The following is a 21,294-nucleotide window of genomic DNA, read 5'->3' on the forward strand; positions in this document are numbered from 1 at the left end:
GAGTCTCAGGGGCTACTATCTATACACAGGCATTCCTTTTATATTGCTAAAAAGTATTACATCACATACCTCAAAGCCTCTCAGAAGGCTAGTATAGGCCTTGCTCAATCCGCTTTGAGTGGACCGAACCTTTTCAACCACCGTACCCATAAGGGTACGATGTTCCTCCACAATGGAGGCACTTTGAAGCGCTTCCACCAGAGCGTCCGGCGCCTCCGGATTGACAGAGGTCGCCGGTGGAGTTGACGCGCCCCCTTCTTTCGAAGGAGGTTGCTCACCTGATTCTGGAGCCATGTGGGTCTCCGGAATGACATTTGGTTGGGGGCCAAATTGGACATGGCCCCCGTCGCCAGCCTCCATGGGGGTTGGTTCCCCCATGTTCTCGGCAGCAGAGGTATCACCCTCTGGCGCCGCCTTGACGGCTTCCCGCACCGCTCCCTGACCCGGAAGGGTCCTTCGGGACAACACTTCGGTGTTGTCCATAGCAGTGGGAGGGGAGGCCGGCGGAGGTAACTCGCTCTCCATCATGTTCAGACCCAGCGAATTCCCAAAAGATGAGGATCGCTGGGGGAGGTCACGAGCCAGACTGCAGCACACATCTCAGTGTGTTAAAACCACAAGGCGAAAAGCCGGATATATATACAGTGCCCTTGAGTACTTATGATCCGGCCAGGGGCACCACTCGGGGATGTCGTCGGCGTCCGATTCAGAATCATCCGTAAGGGAGATTCTCCCTTTCTTGGATGCCTCCGCCTCTAGATCCACGGAAGCCCCCCTTTCTTCTTTCCCCCCTTAAGGGGAAAATTGCTCTCTTCCTCCTCTTCATCGTCGTCATGAGAGGAGAGAGTTTCGGTATCTTTGGACACTACGTCCGAAGCGCCTTTACGAGAGAGGCCACCTTTGGTCTCCTTGCCCTTCTTCTTGGCCTTCTTTTCCGATGCCTGATACGGCGCCGGAACCAGCATCCTCATTAGCAGAGGAATGGCCGGGTCTTCGGGTAGCAGCGGGTAGTGGATCCGCTCCGCCTTCTTCATCCAGCCCTGTGAAGAGAATGGACGGCTCAGTATACTCCTCGGGTCTACAAATTAAGGCTATCAGAAAACTTATGGGAGTGGCCGGATGAGTGCGGTCGAGGCCGAAGTCCTCGGTCATCTTCGGCCACGACTTCTGGGCCTTGAAAAGCAGCTTCCATATGTCTTCGTGTGTTGTGCCGAAGAACCGCTGCAGGTTCCGGGGACCGGCCGGATCGAACTCCCACAGATACTGAGTCCGGCGTTGGCAGGGGAGAATCCGGCGAAAAAGCATCACCTAGATCACGCTGGCAAGACTGGTCTATCACACTCTTGACACGCTTCTACAGTGTCATCACCTCGTCGGACGACGCCCAATCCAGGCCCTTATTGAGCCAGGATGTGAGTCGCATTGGAGGCCCGGACTTAAACTCAGGAGGTGCGGCCCATGTGGTGTCACGAGGTTCCGTGATATAGAACCACTCCTGTTGCCATCCCTTCACGGTCTCCACAAAGGTGCCCTTGGGCCAGGTGACGTTGGGAAGCTTGCTCACCATAGCGCCGCCGAACTCTGCATGTTGGCCATCAACCACTTTTGGCTTCACATTGAAGACCTTGAGCCATAGGCCGAAGTGGGGGGATGCGGAGGAATGCCTCACACACGACGATGAACGCTGAAATGTTGAGGAAGGAATTCGGGGCTAGATCATGGAAATCTAGCCCGTAGTAAATCATGAGACCATGGGCGAAAGGATGGAGGGGAAACCCTAATCCACGAAGAAAGTGGGGGATGAATACTACCCTCTCATTGGGCTCCGGAGTGGGGACGATCTACTTTTTGACCGGAAGCCGGTGGGTGATTTTCTTGGCTAGGTACCCTGCTTCCCGGAGTTCCTTGATGTTCCCCTCCATGACGGAGGAGGCCACCCACTTGCCCATTCGCTCCCGATCCGGACATGGCTGGAGTGTTTGTTGGGGACGGAAAGGATTGAAGCTTGGGCGTTGGAGCTCAAGGGCGGATGGGCTGAGGAGGAAGGTGTGGGGTGAAAAGGTGGATCCTTATCCTCTTATAAAGGCACTGAATGTCAAGCACTCCCTCCTCGGCCTTAAAATTTGCCTACTCACAAGGGGTCGTTCGGATGGCATGGTTGGATTACCCAGGCCCTCATTGATGAGAATCCCGTAATAAGGGGGCACGATCTCTGCTTTGACAAGACGTGTCACCGGAGTTGCGTCTTGAAACGCGAAACGGGAGGTCGAAAAACGATTCAAAATAATGAAGTGGCCAGACGTAACGTCTCACTAGAAAAGCTGTCAGTAAAGGCATACCCTGTTTTTTGATTAAGTATTATGCCCTTGCGGTTGTGGGTTGTAAATATTAAACAGAGCCGGATATAGTTCTTTTGATCAACTACTTTGAAGTATTCGGAGGAGGAACCCGCCTTGCAATGCCGAAGACAATCTGTGCGCCGGATACATCGTCATTGAAGCCTGGTTCAGGGGCTACTGAGGGAGTCTTGGATTAGGGGGTCCCCGGGCGTCCGGGTTATGTGACATGGGCTGGACTGGTGGGCCGTGAAGATACAAGATAGAGGGCTTTTCCCCGTGTCCGGATGGGACTCTCCTTTGCGTGGATGACAAGCTTGGCGTTCAGATATTAAGATTCCTTTCTCTGTAAACCGACTCTGTACAACCCTAGTTCCCTCCGGTGTCTATATAAACCAGAGGGTTTAGTCCGTAGAGGCAATCATAATCATACAGGCTAGACATCTACGGTTTAGCCATTACGATCTCGAGGTAGATCAGCTCTTGTAACCCCTATATTCATCAAAGTCAATCAAGCAGGAAGTAGGGTATTACCTCCATTAAGAGGGCCCGAACCTGGGTAAACATCGTGTCCCCTGCCTCCTGTTACCTTTGATCCTCAGACGCACAGTTCGGGTCCCCCTACCCGAGATTTCCCCGTTTTGACACCGACACCCCCTTCCCTTTCCCTCTCCCTCTTCTTCCTATTCCCTCTGGTGGAGAAAGGAAAAGGGGGGGGGGGCGAATCCTACTTGGACTAGGAGTCCAGGTAGGACTCCCTCCATGGCGCGCCCCTCCTGGCCGCCGGCCTCTCTCCTCCCCCCTTTATATACATGGGCAGGGGGCACCCCAAAGGCACACCAAGAATTCTCTTAGCCGTGTGCGGTGCCCCCCTCCACAGTTTACTCCTCCGGTCATAGCATCATAGTGCTTAGGCGAAGCCCTGCGCGGATCACATCACCATCACTGTCACCACGCCGTCGTGCTGACGGAACTGTCCTTCGACCCTCTACTGGATCAAGAGTTCGAGGGACGTCATCAAGCTGAACGTGTGCTGAACACGGAGGTGCCATACGTTCGGTACTTGGATCGGTTGGATCGTGAAGGCGTTCGAATACATTAACCGCGTTAATCTAACGCTTCCGCTTTCGGTCTATGAGGGTATGTGGACACACTCTCCCCCTCTCGTTGCTATGCATCTCCTAGATAGATCTTGCGTGAGTTCATACCAGCTTTTCCTCATCTTTCCAAAAACAAGATAGGTGGAGTTCATACCAGCTTTTCCTCATCTCAATCATTTCATCATATATCTTCATTATTGCCTTTCACTTGCACGACCGAACGGTGTGGATAATAATAATAGTGCACGTGCATTGGACTAAGCTGGAATCTGCAAACATTTATTCAAAGGAGAAGACAAGGTAATATGGGCTCTTTGTTAGATCAACAATAATGCATATGAGAGCCACTCAACATTTTCATCGTGGTCTTCTCCTCTCGACCCCCAAAGAAAAGAAAAGAAATTCAAAGAAACACACTGAAATATTTTTGGAGTTTTTTGTTTTTCTAAAGAAAGAGAAACAAGAACGAGAAAAACTATTTACACGGGAAAGCTCCCAACAAGCAAAACAAGAACGAGAAATCTTTTTGGGTTTTCTATTTTAATACTACAACTAAGCATGCATAGAAATTAAACTAACTACAACTTTTTTTTGTTTTTATTAAGGTTTTCCAAACACACAAGAAGAAAGCGGTAAAAAGAAATAAACTAGCATGGATAATACACTGAAAGAGTATGAACACCGACAACTAGAATGAGTGTGTGAACATGAATGTAATGTCGGTGAGAAATATGTACTCCCCCAAGCTTAGGCTTGTGGCCTAAGTTGGTCTATGCCCATGGATCAAAGTAGTTCTCTCCGGTGTACTGAGGATGATCCTGGGGGTTCCACTGGTTAGCGAGCTCCCGTGGATCCCACTGATAAATAGACTCCTGGTATGGATCAGGTGATGGCTCTGGCTCCAGAGGTGGGGATCGTGTCCCCTCCCAATATGCATGAATGTTCGCGGGCAAAATGAAGTACCTTCCTGAATGTATATCGAAAAAATAGGTGCAAGCAAGGTAATAATCTGAAAAGTATTCTCGCTAAATACCAGGTTATAAATAAGTCTCTTTTCCTCATCATGGTGAATAAACTTATGTGCTACCATGCTGTCATAATCTAAATATATAGTGGGTAGCAGTTTCTCCTCTTTTTCATAATGCCTAATGGGTACCTCAAAGTGTTTGGCAAGGCGGGAGGCAAAGATACCTCTGAAAATAGGACCATTTGAACGGTTCATACTCAACCGTTTAGCAACCATAGCACCCAAACTGTAAGTTCTATCTCTATGTAAAGCATGGCGCAAAATAGCAAGGTCTGGAGCACTAAGGCCTCCATACTCCCCTCGTCCAATTAAACATCTCCCAGCAAATAATGAGTAATAGCGTAAAATAGGGAAATGTATACTAGCCACTCTCGCTCCCGACACTCCTCTATTTTCCCCTACGGTGATTTCAGCAATGAGACCTTCCACATCACTAGGACGTGGTTCCTCGACGCTGCCCTCATAAGGTAATTTACATGCCTCACAAAAGTCATAAAGCATCATTTCCTTGTACTCATCATATAAGTAAAAGTCTACCGTGGGTGGTGATTTCCTAGCATGAAAATGGAAATTTGGCATGAAAGTATTAGTGATTAGGATATACGGATCACATTGGTCGAGGAGGGAGTCGGTGATGCCTGCATTCCCAGCCAAATAATAGAAATCATCATAAATTCCAGCTGCTTGTAAGAATGCATCACATGGCCATTCACACGGCCAAATTTTCGGCGCGAGGAAGATTATACTTGGGCTTTTCCTTCTCCTCATTTTCTTTTTCCTTCGAACCCCGGCTCGAGGAGCCTCTCAACAATCTCCTCATCATTTTATTCCTTTGAAAATTTCTGAAATTATTAGTGACTCAACATAAAAGTGAACCAAACTCAATAAAATTGATAGCAACTACTCCTACAAGTGCCTAGAGGCTATATCATGCATCAAAACTACTTTGGACCATATAAATTTGGCATGCAAGCTCAAGAACATGGTCTTCATAGCAGCAAAAATTTGCAATAAATAAAGCACTAGAACAAAAACTAACTGGACCATTGGAGGAGTCACATACCGAAGAACAATCCCCCAAAGCAGTTTTGCGAATGGGGCTCTGAGCAAGGAGATCAAAAATGGCAGCAAGATGAGCAAGAACACGAGTTTGAGCTATGGAGGGATTTTTTCTGGAGGAAGAAGGAGTGAATGGGTGCTGGAATAAGTGGAGGGGGGCGACGGGGGACCCACAAGGTCAGGGGGCACGCCCCAATGGGGTGGGCGCGCCGTCCACCCTTGTGGCCAACTGGTGAGGCCCCCTGGTGTGTTCTTTGCACCAGAACTTCTAAAATATTCTATAAAAAATCATAACCAATTTTCAGGGCATTTGGAGAACTTTTATTTTTGGGACATTTTTTATTGCACGGATAATTCAGATAACAGAAAGAAAAGACTATTTTTGCTTTATTTCAACTAAATAACAGAAAGTAAAAGATGGGTACAGAGAGTTGTGCTTTCTAAATTCATCCATCTCATCCCATCAAAAGGAATCCATTAACAAGGTTGATCAAGTCTTATTAACAAACTTCTTCCGAATGACATGAAACCGGAGAATTTTCGAATAACACTAGGTTACCTCAATGGGGATATGCATGTCCCCAACAATAAGAATATCATATTTCTTTTTGACAGTAGGAAGAGGGAATTCAAAACCTCCAATAGTAATAGTTGAAAATTTTCCAATAGAATTGATACTATGAACTTGAGGTTGTTTCTTCGGAAAGTGTACCGTATGCTCATTACCATTAACATGAAAAGTGACATTACCTTTGTTGCAATCAATAACAGCCCCTGCAGTATTCAAAAAGGGTCTACCAAGGATGATCGACATACTATCGTCCTCGGGAATATCAAGAATCACAAAGTCCATTAAGATAGTAACGTTTGCAACCACGACAGGCACATCCTCACAAATACCAATGGGTATGGCAGTTGATTTATCAGCCATTTGCAAAGAGATTTCAGTAGGTGTTAACTTATTCAACTCAAGTCTATGATAGAAAGAGAAAGGCATAACACTAACACCAGCTCCAAGATCACCTAAAGCAGTTTTAACATAGTTTCTTTTAATGGAGCATGGTATAGTTGGTACTCCTAGATCTTCAAGTTTCTTTGGTATTCCACCCTTAAAAGTATAATTAGCAAGCATAGTGGAAATTTCAGCTTCTGGTATCTTTCTTTTATTAGTAACAATATCTTTCATATACTTAGCATAAGGACGCATTTTAAGCATATCAGTCAAACGCATACGCAAAAATATAGGTCTAATCATTTCAACAAAGTGCTCAAAATCCTCACCATCCTTTTTCTTGGATGGTTTAGGAGGAAAGGGCATGGGTTTACGAACCCAGGGTTCTCTTTCTTTACCATGTTTCTGAAGGAAATATGCCCTAGAGGCAATAATAAAGTTATTATTTATTTCCTCATATCATGATAAATGTTTATTATTCATGCTAGAACTGTATTAACCGGAAACATAATACATGTGTGAATACATGTTGAATTTTAATGCATTCCTTGAGAAAGCAAAGTTGAAAGATGATGGTAGCAATTACACGGACTGGGTCCGTAACTTGAGGATTATCCTCATTGCTGCAGAGAAGAATTACGTCCTGGAAGTACCGTTGGGTGCCAGGCCTGCTGCAGGAGCAACACCAGATGTTATGAACGTCTGGTAGAGCAAAGCTGATGACTACTCGATAGTTCAGTGTGCCATGCTTTACGTCTTAGAACCGGGACTTCAACGACGTTTTGAACGTCATGGAGCATATGAGATGTTCCAGGAGTTGAAGTTAATATTTCAAGCAAATGCCCAGATTGAGAGATATGAAGTCTCCAATAAGTTCTACAACTGCAAAATGGAGGAGAATAGTTCTGTCAGTGAACATATACTCAGAATGTCTGGGTATAACAATCACTTGATTCAACTGGGAGTTAATCTTCCGGATGATAGTGTCATTGAAAGAATTCTTCAATCACTACCACCAAGCTACAAGAGCTTTGTCATGAACTATAATATGCAAGGGATGGATAAGACAATTCCCAAGCTTTTCGCGATGCTAAAAGCTGCGGAGGTAGAAATCAAGAAGGAGCATCAAGTGTTGATGGTCAACAAGACCACCAGTTTGAAGAAAAAGGGTAAAGGAAAGAAGAAGGGCAACTTCAAGAAGAACAACAAACAAGTTGCTGCTCAGGAGAAGAAACCCAAGTCTGGACCTAAACCTGAGACTGAGTGCTTCTACTGCAAACAGACTGGTCACTAGAAGCGGAACTGCCCCAAGTATTTGGCGGATAAGAAGGATGGCAAGGTGAACAAAGGTATATGTGATATACATGTTATTGATGTGTACCTTACTAATGCTCGCAGTAGCACCTGGGTATTTGATACTGGTTCTGTTGCTAATATTTGCATCTCGAAACAGGGAATACGGAATAAGCGAAGATTGGCTAAGGACGAGGTGACGATGCGCGTGGGAAATGGTTCCAAAGTCGATGTGATCGCGGTCGGCACGCTACCTCTACATCTACCTTTGGGATTAGTTTTAGACCTGAATAATTGTTATTTGGTGCCAGCGTTAAGCATGAACATTATATCTGGATCTTGTTTGATGCGAGACGGTTATTCATTTAAATCAGAGAATAATGGTTGTTCTATTTATATGAGTAATATCCTTTATGGTCATGCACCCTTGAAGAGTGGTCTATTTTTATTAAATCTCGATAGTAGTGATACACATATTCATAATTTTGAAGCCAAAAGATGCAGAGTTGATAATGATAGTGCAACTTATTTGTGGCACTGCCGTTTAGGTCATATTAGTGTAAAGCGCATGAAGAAACTCCATACTGATGGACTTTTGGAATCACTTGATTATGAATCACTTGGTACTTGCGAACCATGCCTCATGGGCAAGATGACTAAAATGCCATTCTCTGGAACAATGGAGCGAGCAACAGGTTTGTTGGAGATCATACATACCGATGTATGTGGTCCGATGAATATTGAGGCTCGTGGCGGGTATCGTTATTTTCTCACCTTCACAGATGATTTGAGCAGATATGGGTATATCTACTTAATGAAACATAAGTCTGAGACATTTGAAAAGTTCAAAGAATTTCAGAGTGAAGTGGAAAATCATTGTAACAAGAAAATAAAGTTTCTATGATCTGATCGTGGAGGAGAATATTTGAGTTACGAGTTTGGTCTACATTTGAAACAATGCGGAATAGTTTCGCAACTCACGCCACCTGGAACACCACAGCGTAATGGTGTGTCCGAACATCGTAATCGCACTTTACTAGATATGGTGCGATCTATGATGTCTCTTACTGATTTACCGCTATCGTTTTGGGGTTATGCTTTAGAGACGGCTGCATTCACGTTAAATAGGGCACCATCGAAATCCGTTGAGACGACACCTTATGAACTGTGGTTTGGCAAGAAACCAAAGTTGTCGTTTTCTTAAAGTTTGGGGCTGCGATGCTTATGTGAAAAAGCTTCAACCTGATAAGCTCGAACCCAAATTGGAGAAATGTGTCTTTATAGGATACCGAAAGGAAACTGTTGGGTACACCTTCTATCATAGATCCGAAGGCAAAACATTCGTTGCTAAAAATGGATCCTTTCTAGAGAAGGAGTTTCTCTCGAAAGAAGTGAGTGGGGGGAAAGTAGAACTTGATGAGGTAACTGTACCTGCTCCCTTATTGGAAAGTAGTTCATCACAGAAACTGGTTCCTGTGACACCTACACCAATTAGTGAGGAAGCTAATGATGTTGATCATCAAACTCCAGATCAAGTTACTACCGAACCTCATTGGTCAACCAGAGTAAGATCCGCACTAGAGTGGTACGGTAATCCTGTTCTTGAGGTCATGTTACTTGACCAAGGCGAACCTATGAACTATGAAGAAGCGATGGTGAGCCCAGATTCCACAAAATGGCTTGAGGCCATGAAATCTGAGATGGGATCCATGTATGAGAACAAAGTGTGGACTTTGGTTGACTTGCCCGATGATCGGCAAGCCATAGAGAATAAATGGATTTTCAAGAAGAAGACTAACGCTGACGGTAATGTTACTGTCTACAAAGCTCGACTTGTTGCGAAAGGTTTTTGACAAGTTCAAGGAGTTGACTACAATGAGACTTTCTCACCCGTAGCGATGCTTAAGTCTGTCCGAATCATGTTAGCAATTGCCACATTTTATGATTATGAAATTTGGCAAATGGATGTCAAAACTGCATTCCTGAATGGATTTCTGGAAGAAGAGTTGTATATGATGCAACCGGAAGGTTTTGTTGATCCAAAGGGAGCTAACAAAGTGTGCAACCTCCAGCGATCCATTTATGGACTGGTGCAAGCCTCTTGGAGTTGGAATAAACGTTTTGATAGTGTGATCAAAGCATATGGTTTTATACAGACTTTTGGAGAAGCCTGTATTTACAAGAAAGTGAGTGGGAGCTCTGTAGCATTTCTAATCTTATATGTGGATGACATATTACTGATTGGAAATGATATAGAATTTCTGGATAGCATAAAAGGATACTTGAATAAGTGTTTTTCAATGAAGGACCTCGGTGAAGCTGCTTATATATTGGGCATCAAGATCTATAGAGATAGATCAAGACGCTTAATTGGACTTTCACAAAGCACATACCTTATCAAAGGTTTGAAGAAGTACAAAATGGATCAAGCAAAGAAAGGGTTCTTGCTTGTGTTACAAGGTGTGAAGTTGAGTCAGACTCAATGCCCGACCACTGCAGAAGATACAGAGAAAATGAAAGGTGTTCCCTATGCTTCAGCCATAGGCTCTATCATGTATGCAGTGCTGTGTACCAGACTTGATGTGTGCCTTGCTATTAGCTTAGCAGGGAGGTACCAAAGTAATCCAGGAGTGGATCACTGGACAACGGTCAAGAACATCCTGAAATACCTAAAAAGGACTAAGGATATGTTTCTCGTTTATGGAGGTGACAAAGAGCTCGTCGTAAATGGTTACGTTAATGCAAGCTTTGACACTAATCCGGATAATTCTAAATCGCAAACCGGATACGTGTTTACATTGAACGGTGGAGCTGTCAGTTGGTGCAGTTCTAAACAGAGCGTCGTGGCGGGATCTACGTGTGAAGCGGAGTACATAGCTGCTTCAGAAGTAGCAAATGAAGGAGTCTGGATGAAGGAGTTCATATCCGGTCTAGGTGTCATACCTAGTGCATCGGGTCCAATGAAAATCTTTTGTGACAATACTAGTGCAATTGCCTTGGCAAAGGAATCCAGATTTCACAAGAGAACCAAGCACATCAAGAGACGCTTCAATTCCATCCGGGACCAAGTCCAGGTGGGAGACATAGAGATTTGCAAGATACATACGGATCTGAATGTTGCAGACCCGTTGACTAAGCCTCTTCCACGAGCAAAACATGATCAGCACCAAGACTCCATGGGTGTTAGAATCATTACTATGTAATCTAGATTATTGACTCTAGTGCAAGTGGGAGACTGAAGGAAATATGCCCTAGAGGCAATAATAAATTTATTATTTATTTCCTCATATCATGATAAATGTTTATTATTCATGCTAGAACTGTATTAACCGGAAACATAATACATGTGTGAATACATAGACAAAAATAGTGTCACTAGTATGCCTCTACTTGACTAGCTCGTTGATCAAAGATGGTTGAGTTTCCTAGCCATAGACATGAGTTGTCATTTGATTAACGGGATCACATCATTAGGAGAAGGATCTGATTGACTTGACCCATTCCGTTAGCTTAACACTTGATCGTTTAGTTTACTGCTATTGCTTTCTTCATGACTTATACAAGTTCCTATGACTATGAGATTATGCAACTCCCAATTACCGGAGGAACACTTTGTGTGCTACCAAACGTCACAACGTAACTGGGTGATTATAAAGGTGCTCTACAGGTGTCTCCGATGGTACTTGTTGAGTTGGCATAAATCGAGATTAGGATTTGTCACTCCGATTGTCGGAGAGGTATTTCTGGGCCCTCTCGGTAATGCACATCACTATAAGCCTTGCAAGCAATGTGACTAATGAGTTAGTTGCGGGATGATGCATTACGGAACGAGTAAAGAGACTTGCCGGTAACGAGATTGAGCTAGGTATTGAGATACCGACGATCGAATCTCGGGCAAGTAACATACCGATGACAAAGGGAACAATGTATGTTGTTATGCGGTTTGACCTATAAAGATCTTCGCAGAATATGTAGGAGCCAATATGAGCAACCAGGTTCCGCTATTGGTTATTGACCGGAGATGTGTCTCGGTCATGTCTACATAGTTCTCGAACCCGTAGGATCCGCACGCTTAAAATTCTGTGACGATCGGTATTATGTGTTTTTGTGTTTTGATGTACCGAAGGTAGTTCGGAGTCCCAGATATGATCACGGACATGACGAGGAGTCTCGAAATGGTTGAGACGTAAAGATCGATATATTGGACGACTATATTCGGACACCGGAAGTGTTCCGGGTGGTTTCGGAGAAAACCAGAGTGCCGGAGGGTTACCGGAACCCCCCCGGGAGAAATAGTGGGCCTTATGGGCCTTAGTGGAGAGAGAGAGAGGGCTGGCCTAGGGCAGGCCGCGTGCCCCTCCCCCTCTGGTCCGAATTGGACTAGGAGGGGGGGCGGTGCCCCCCTTTCCTTCTCCCTCTCCCCCTTCCTTTCCCCCTCCTAGTAGGAGTAGGAAAGAGGGGAGTCCTACTCCTACTAGGAGGAGGACTCCTCCTCCTGGCGCGCCCACAAGGGGCCGGTCGGCCTCCCCCTTGCTCCTTTATATACGGAGGCAGGTGGGCACCTCTAGACACACAAGTTGATCTGTTGGTCTCTCCCAGCCGTGTGCGGTGCCCCCTCCACCATATTCCACCTCGGTCATATCGTAGCGGAGCTTAGGCGAAGCCCTACGTCAGTAGTTTCATCAACATCGTCACCACGCCGTTGTGCTGATGAAACTCTCCTTCGAGCTCTACTGGATCGTGAGTTCGCGGGACATCACCGAGTTGAACGTGTGCTGAACGCGGAGGTGCCGTACATTCGGTGCTGAGGATCGCTCGATCATGAAGACGTACGACTACATCAACCGCGTTGTTATAACGCTTCCGCTTAACGGTCTGTGAGGGTACGTGGACGACACTCTCCCCTCTCATTGCTATGCATCACCATGATCTTGCGTGTGCGTAGGATTTTTTTTGAAATTACTACGTTCCTCAACAGTTTCCTAGCAATGAAGTCTCTCTTATCATAACGTTGATTCTTTGATTGTGGGTTATCAAGATCAACGGCAGGTTCAATCTCCACATCATTATCATTACTAGGTTGAGCATCGACATGAACATCATTATTAACATTATCACTAGGTTCATGTTCATCACCAGATTGTGTCTCAGCATCAAAAATAGAAATATCATTAGGATTCTCAGGTGTATCTGTAGCAGGTTCACTAGCATGCAAAGTCCTATCAGTTTTGTTTTTCTTTTTAGTAGAAGGACTAGGTGCGTCAGTATTAATTCTCTGAGAATCTTGTTCAACTCTCTTAGGATGGCCCTCGGGATACAAAGGTTCATGGGTCATTTTACCACCTCTAGTCATAACCCTAACATCATTATCATTGTTCTTACTATTCAACTCATTAAGCAAATCATCTTGTGCTTTAAGTACTTGTTCTACTTGAGTTGTAACCATGGAAGCATGTTTACTTATAAGCTTGAGATCATTAATAGTTCTACTCATATAATCACCCAAGTGGTCAAGCATGTAAGCATTACGTTTCAATTGTCTACTAACATAAGCATTGAAGTTTTCTTGTTTAACAATAAAATTATCAAACTCATCCAAGTATTGACTAGCAGACTTATGGTGAGGAATATCACCTTCATCAAATCTACGGAGAGAGTTCACCTCTACTACCTGTGTCGGGTTATCAAGACCATGTATTTCTTCAATACGCAGTAAATTTTTAACATCTTCAGCTTTAATACCTTTTTCTTTCATAGATTTCTTTGCCTCTTGCATATCTTCAGGACTGAGAAATAGAATACCCCTTTTCTTCGGCGTTGGCTTCGGAGTTGGTTTCGGAAGTGTCCAATCATTTTCATTACTTAATATATTATTCAATAGCAATTCAGCTTGCTCAACAGTTCTTTCCCTGAAAACACAACCAGCACAACTATCCAAGTGGTCTCTGGAAGCATCGGTTAGTCCATTATAAAGGATATCAAGTATTTCATTTTTCTTGAGAGGATGATCAGGCAAAGCGTTAAGTAATTGGAGAAGCCTCCCCCAAGATTTTGGGAGACTCTCTTCTTCAATTTGCACAAAATTAAATATTTCCCTTAAAGCAGCTTGTTTCTTATGAGCGGGAAAATATTTTGCAGAGAAGTAGTAAATCCTATCCTGGGGACTACGCACACAACCAGGAGCAAGAGAATTAAACCATAACTTAGCATCACCCTTTAACGAGAAAGGAAACAACATAAGAATATAGTAATAGCGAATTTTTTCCTCATGAGCAAATAGGGTGGCTACATCATTCAATTTAGTAAGATGTGCCACAACAGTTTCAGATTCATAACCATAGAAAGGATCAGATTCAACCAAAGTAATTAACCCAGGATCGACAGAGAATTCATAATCCTTATCGGTAACAAAGATAGGTGAAGTAGCAAAAGCGGGATCATATTTCATTCTAGGATTCAAGGATTTTTCTTTCAGCTTAGCTAATAGTTTCTTAAGATCCTCTCTATCATTGCAAGCAAAGAAGTCTCTAGCAGTTTCTTCATCCATAACATAACCCTCAGGTACTACAGGCAATTCATATCGAAGGGGAGAATCATAATCTTCATTTTCAATAATATCATCAGTTTCAGTAATTTCATTCTCTCTAACCATAGCAAGTTGTTCATCCAGAAATTCACCTAGTGGCACAGTATTATCAAGCAGAGAAGTAGTTTCATCATAAGCATCATGCATAGCAGAAGTGACATCATCAATAACATGCGACATATCAGAATCAATAGCATGTGTAGGTGTCGCAAGTTTACTCAAAATAGAAGCAGAATCAAGTGCAGAGCTAGATGGCAGTTCCTTACCTTCCCTTGTAGTTGAGGGAAAAATCTTAGTTCTTTGATCTTTCAAATTCCTCATAGTGATCAACAGATATAAATCCCAAGTGACTCAGAGAATAGAGCTATGCTCCCCGGCAACGACGCCAGAAAAAGGTCTTGATAACCCACAAATATAGGGGATCACAACAGTTTCCGAGGGTAGAGTATTCAACCCAAATTTATTGATTCGACAAAAGGGGAGCGAAACAATATTCTCAAGTATTAGCAGCTGAGTTTTCAATTCAAGCACACCTGAAGGACTTATTATCTGCAGCAAAGTATTTAGTAGCAAAGTGGTATGGAAGTAACGGTAACAGTGGCAAAAGTAACAATAGCAGTTTTGTAGCAGTCGTAACAGTGGCAACAGAAAAGTAACGAAGCAAAGATCAATATGTGAAAAGCTTGTGGGCAATGTAGCAATGATGGATAATTATGTCGGATGGCATTCATCATGCAACGGTTATAACATAGGGTGACACAGAACTAGCTCCAATTCATCAATATAATGTAGGCATGTATTCCGAATATAGTCATACGTGCTTATGGAAAAGAACTTGCATGACATCTTTTGTCCTACCCTCCCGTGGCAGCGGGGTCCTATTGGAAACTAAGGGATATTAAGGCCTTCTTTTAATAGAGTACCGGACCAAAGCATTAGCACTTAGTGAATACATGAACTCCTCAAACTACGGTCATCACTGGGAGTGGTCCCGACTATTGTCACTCCGGGGTTGCCGGAACATAACACGTAGTAGGTGACTATAACTTGCAATATCGGATCAAGAACACAAATATATTCATGAAAACATAATAGGTTCAGATCTGAAATCATGGCACTCGGGCCCTAGTGACAAGCATTAAGCATAGCAAAGTCATAGCAACATCAATCTTAGAACATAGTGGATACTAGGGATCAAACCCTAACAAAACTAACTCAATTACATGGTAAATCTCATCCAACCCATCACGGTCTAGCAAGCCTACGATGGGATTACTCATGCACGGCGGTGAACATCATGAAATTGGTGATGGAGGATGGTTAATGATGATGATGGCGATGGATTCCCCTCTCCGGAGCCCCGAACGGACTCTAGATCTGCCCTCCCGAGGAAGAACAGGGCTTGGCGGTGGCTCCGTATCGTAAAACGCGATGAATCCTTCTCTCTGATTTTTTTCCTCCCCGAACATGAATAAATGGACTTGGAGTTGAGGTCGGTGGAGGTCTAGGGGGCCCACAAGGTCGGAGGGCGCGCCCCCACCCTTATGACCAGGGTGTGGGCCCCCTTCACTTGATTCTTTTGCCAATATTTTTTATTAATCCCAAAAGTTATCTCCGTGAAGTTTCAAGTCATTCCGAGAACTTTTTATTCTACACAAAAATAACACCATGGCAATTCTACTGAAAACAGCGTCAGTCTGGGTTAGTTCCATTCAAATCATGCAAGTTAGAGTCCAAAACAAGGGCAAAAGAGTTTGGAAATGTAGATACGATGGAGACATATCACTGCATCATCTTCTCCTCTTCGAGGAAATACCAACACAGATACAAGCAATCAGGAAGAATTTCTGGCGCCGTTGGCAGGGAGACATCATCAACATCTATCAGGTACCCAATCACACATCTCATCTCCTTGCAATTTACATTATTTGCCATTTGCCTCTCGTTTTCATCTTCCTCACTTCTAAAATGTTTTTGTGAAAAGCACCAAAATATTTGCCTTCTTGTTTGCCTTTTTCTCGTTTGATATTTTGTTTGCGTGTGATCTTGTTTACGTACTTTTTCGCTATGGCTAGCATGAGTACCCATCCTTTGTCACCAGATTTTGAAGTTCTATTCTTCAAACAGAAACAAGAAGAAAATTTGAAAGATGCGTGGTATAGGTTAATGGAATCCTACCGCGTTTGCAATATAAAAGGGGATGCAAAGATTTTGCTTCGTAATTTTTATATAGGTTTAACTTTGCATCATAGACAGCTCTTGGATTTTGCCGCTAAAGGGAATTTTATTGATATTGATGCTAATGTTGTCTATGAAATAATAGAGGGGATATTGGGAGTTCCACCACCAAAAAAGGGATTTAGTTTTACGCAAGAAGGAATTCAAATATTAGACAAATTAGTGACCTACAGAAAAATTTGGTTGAGTTACAAAAATATAATAAACCCCTCAAACATATTAGTGGAAACCTCAATCGCATGAATATTGTGATTACTCTTTGTAATAAGCGGCTGGATATTTTAGATCTTAAGATGGTATCCTTTCCTGAGAATATTGGGAAGCGTAAAGAGCCTCCCGGGTTTGAGAAAGCCCTCACAAAGGTGGCGAAAACTAAAGATGACAATACATGAATCTATGCATTATGCCTAGCTAGGGGCGTAAAACGATAACGCTTGTTGGGAGGCAACCCAATGAATAAAATAATTTTTCTCTTTCTCTTTTTGTCTTTTCACACAATTATGCTACTATTATGATTGTCTTTTTATGTTTAAATTAGTGTTTGTGCCAAGTAAAGCCTTTAGGATCATGTTGGGTGATAGTTGATTTGATCTTGTTGAAAAACAGAAACTTTTGCGCCCAGTAGCAGAATTGTTAAAAATCACAGAAGCATGATAAAATTCTGATTTTTTACACAAGATTTATATACAAATTGCCTACCTTGTCCTAATTTTTTTGAATTTTTGGAGTTACAGAAATATGGTCAAAGTCCAGATTACTACAGACTGTTCTGTTTTTGTCACATTCTGTTTTCGTTGCATTGTGTGCTTATTTTGATGAATCTATGGATTGTACCGGGGGGGATAAGCCATCGTAAAGTTAGAATACAATAGGTATAATGCAATAATAAAATATGAATGGATTTGCAATAGTACTTAAAGTGGTGATTTGCTTTATTATACTAACGGATCTCATGAAGGTTTTGTTGAGTTTTGTGTGATTGAAGTTTTCAAGTTTTGGGTGAGATCACAGTGGATGAAGGAATAAGGAGTGAAAATAGCTTAAGCTTGGGAATTCTCATGGCACCCCAAGGTAATATTCAAGGAGAACCAAACAACTAAGCTTGGGGAAGCCCCGTAAGGCATCCCCTCTTTCTTCTAACAACCATCGGTAATTTTACTTGGAGCTATATTTTTATTCTTCACATATCATGAGTTTTTCTTGGAGCATCTTGTATTATATGAGTCTTTGCTTGTTTTGCTTTTTGGTTTGTCACAATCCTCTTTGCTGGACACACCTATTTGAGAAAAGCCATAATGATGCTATGATTTGTTAGAATTGCTCTACGTGCTTCACTTAAATTTTTTGAGCTATGGAATTGCTCTAGTGCTTGACTTATATCTTTTTGAGCACGGTGGTGCTTTAATTTTTTTAAAAATACTCTCATGATTCACTTAGATTAATTTAAGAGTTAATAAATTTTTGAATAAATTCTCTCATGCTTCACTAATATTATTTTGAGAGATGAAATTTTTTATGCTCATGTTCTTCACTTAAATTTGTTTGAGCTTGTTATAAGCAATGGTAATATATGAAATTAGTCCCAAAGTGATAGATATCCAAGAGGGATATAATAAAAACTTTCATGAAGATCATTGGACATTATAAACTTGAGTCTTTGTAATAGTTTTGAGGTATGATGACAGTAATATGTGAGCCATGTTGGTGAGTAATTATGCTTTAGTAAGAATATCGGTGTTAAGGTTTGTGATTCCGTGTGCAAGCATGAAAGTCAATGGTTATGCAATGAAATTACATCCTACTTCTGGTGCATTATTCGGTGTTAGTTATGCTTAATGCTTGTTTATGATTGTTTTTGTTTCTTGGTTGGTTGCTTCTCAATCTATTTGCTAGCCTTTCCTTGCACTAAGTGGGAATACTACTTGCGCATCCAAAATCCTTAAACCCACTTGTGCCATATGAGTCCACCATATCTACCTATATGTGGTATTTTTGTGTCGTTCCAATTAAATTTGTATGTGCCAACTCTAATTTTCAAAATGAATTTCCTTTTTGTGTGCCCGTACCGCTCATGAAGCGGCAGTGGGTGGCCAATATTTTCCCATGCTAGATGTGTTATTTTCAAGATGAGTGTTTATTCACTTGTCATTGCACGAGAGTGTGGCGGTAATAGGGATGCCCAGTTTCGAAATGAAAAATAGATTTACTTTATGTTGTCAAATAATAAATTCCTTGGAAAGTGTTGGTATGGAAGGCACCCGTGGATACGGCTAGGCATGGATTGTGAAAGAATGATGGAAAAAGGAATAAACTTTATTTTATGTTTGGGAACCCACAAGTATAGGGGATCAATTGTAGTCCTTTCGATAAGTAAGACTGTCGAACCCAACCAGGAGCAGAAGGAAATGACAAGCGGTTTTCAGGAAGGTATTTTTGCAAGCACTGAAATTAGCGGTACGAGTACTTTGATAGCAAGATAATTTGTAAAAAGTGAAAAGTAGAAATAGTAACTAAAGTGCAGCTGGGTACCCCAATCCATTTTGTAGCTAAGGACAGGCCGGAACGGTCTCTTATAATAAGCAAAGCATTCTTGAGGACACACGGAAATTTCATCAAGTCACTTTCATCATGTTTGTTTTATTCGCGTTCGCTACTTTGATAATTTGATATGCGGGTGGACCGGTGCTTGCGTGCTGTTCTTACTTGAACAAGCCTCCCACTTACGTGCATGCTTCGGGAATCACAAATCTTAACACCAAAATTCTTACTAAACCACAATTATTCACTAGTACCTCCCACATATTACCATCTCAATATCGCAAAATTATTGCAAGGAATCAAACTTATCATATTCAGTGATCTACATGAAAGGTTTTATTATATCCCTCCTGAATACCTATCATATCAGGACCAATTTCATAACATGAGCTTATTGCCATTACTATTTATTATACTCTCAAAAATATATTGAAGCATGAGATAGCAATTATTTATTTAAAATATAACCACCGCCGTGCTCTAAAAGATATAAGTGAAGCACTAGAGCAACTGCCTAGCTCAAAAGATATAAGTGAAGCACATAGAGTATTCTAACAAATCGCGAATAAATGTGTGTCCCTCTCAAAAGGTGTGTGCAGCTAACAATGATTGTGGCAAACTAAAAAGCAAACAAAGCAAAGACTGCTATAATACAAGATGCTCCAAGCAAAACTCATATCATGTGATGAATAAAAATACCTCCAAGTAATATACTGATGGATTGTAGACGAAAGAGGGGATGCCATCCGGGGCATCCCCAAGCTTAGATGTTTGGTTCTCCTTGAATATTACGTTGGGGTGCCTTGGGCATCCCCAACCTTAGGGTGTTGCCTCTCCTTTATTCCTTCATCCATTGTGACCTCACCCAAAACTTGAAAACTTCAGCACAGAAACCTCGTGAGATCCGTTAGTATAACAAGCAAATCATAAACTTTAGGTACTATTATGAACCCATTCATATTTTATTATTGCATAATACCTATTGTATTCTAACTTCTCCATGACTTATACCCCTGATATAATCCATAGCATCATTAAAACAAGCAAACTATGCAATGAAAACAGAATCTGTCAAAAACAGAATAGTTTGTAATGATCTGAACAAACACAGTACTTATGTAACTCCAAAAATTCAGAACAATTTGGAAAGTGTGGGAAATTTGTATATTAATCATGCTTAAAAAATCGGAATTTTATAACATTTGAGTGAATTTCAAAAATTCCAGTACTGGGTGCAAAAGTTTCTGTTTTTTCACAGAATCAAGTCAACTATCAACCAGATTATCCCAAAGGCTTTACATGGCCCAAACATTAATTAAAACATAGAAACACAATCATAACAATAGCATAATTGTGTGAACAAAAAATAGAAAATAAAACAAGAAAAATAAGATAACTATTGGGTTGCCTCCCAACAAGCGCTATTGTTTTATGCCCCTAGCTAGGCATGATGCAAAGTTTCAAGTATTTTCATCCATAGTTTGCAAATCCTTTTTGATCAGGTCATCCAAAAATTTCCTCATTTGTTCTCTATTCTCATGTTGTTCTTTTCTAGTGAGAGAACTTAAATATTTGAAGGGACTTTGATCAATAATTTTAACATTCATTACTTCACACTTCGAATCATCACCATAGAAATCTTCATACAAAACATGTATTTCATCATCAATAGGATCTCTAGCCGTACTTTCAAACCAATCATCACTAAACCCTTCATCAATCCCCTTAGTTATCCACTCAAATTTATCACAAGTGTGGTGGTACAAAGTTTTAATAATTTCAGCATAAGGGACTCTTCTGCTAAGATTTTCACCATTTGCAAAATAATCTGTAGATTCCAAACTATGTATAGTGTCTTTGTCATGAAGAACTTCTTCTATATGGGGATGCTCAAAATCTATTTTATAAAATGCAAAGATGTCCCTAGCTTCCCGAATTATATATTCAAATTCATGCATAAATGATAATAGTTGCAATCTTTTTAATTTTAGGATCATGGATATTGGGAATTTCTTAGAATATCTTTTGTAAAGCCGGATGAATATGCAAAAAAAATTCTTTCTAACTTTACCACAAGCATAGAAATAGCATCCACATATTTTTTTATCAAGAATAGATCCTTTAAATATTGGTGTGACTCCCGTGTAATTAGAAAACTCTTGAAT

This window comes from Aegilops tauschii, chromosome 4 (assembly GCF_002575655.3).
Source record: "Aegilops tauschii subsp. strangulata cultivar AL8/78 chromosome 4, Aet v6.0, whole genome shotgun sequence".
NCBI lineage: Eukaryota > Viridiplantae > Streptophyta > Magnoliopsida > Poales > Poaceae > Aegilops > Aegilops tauschii.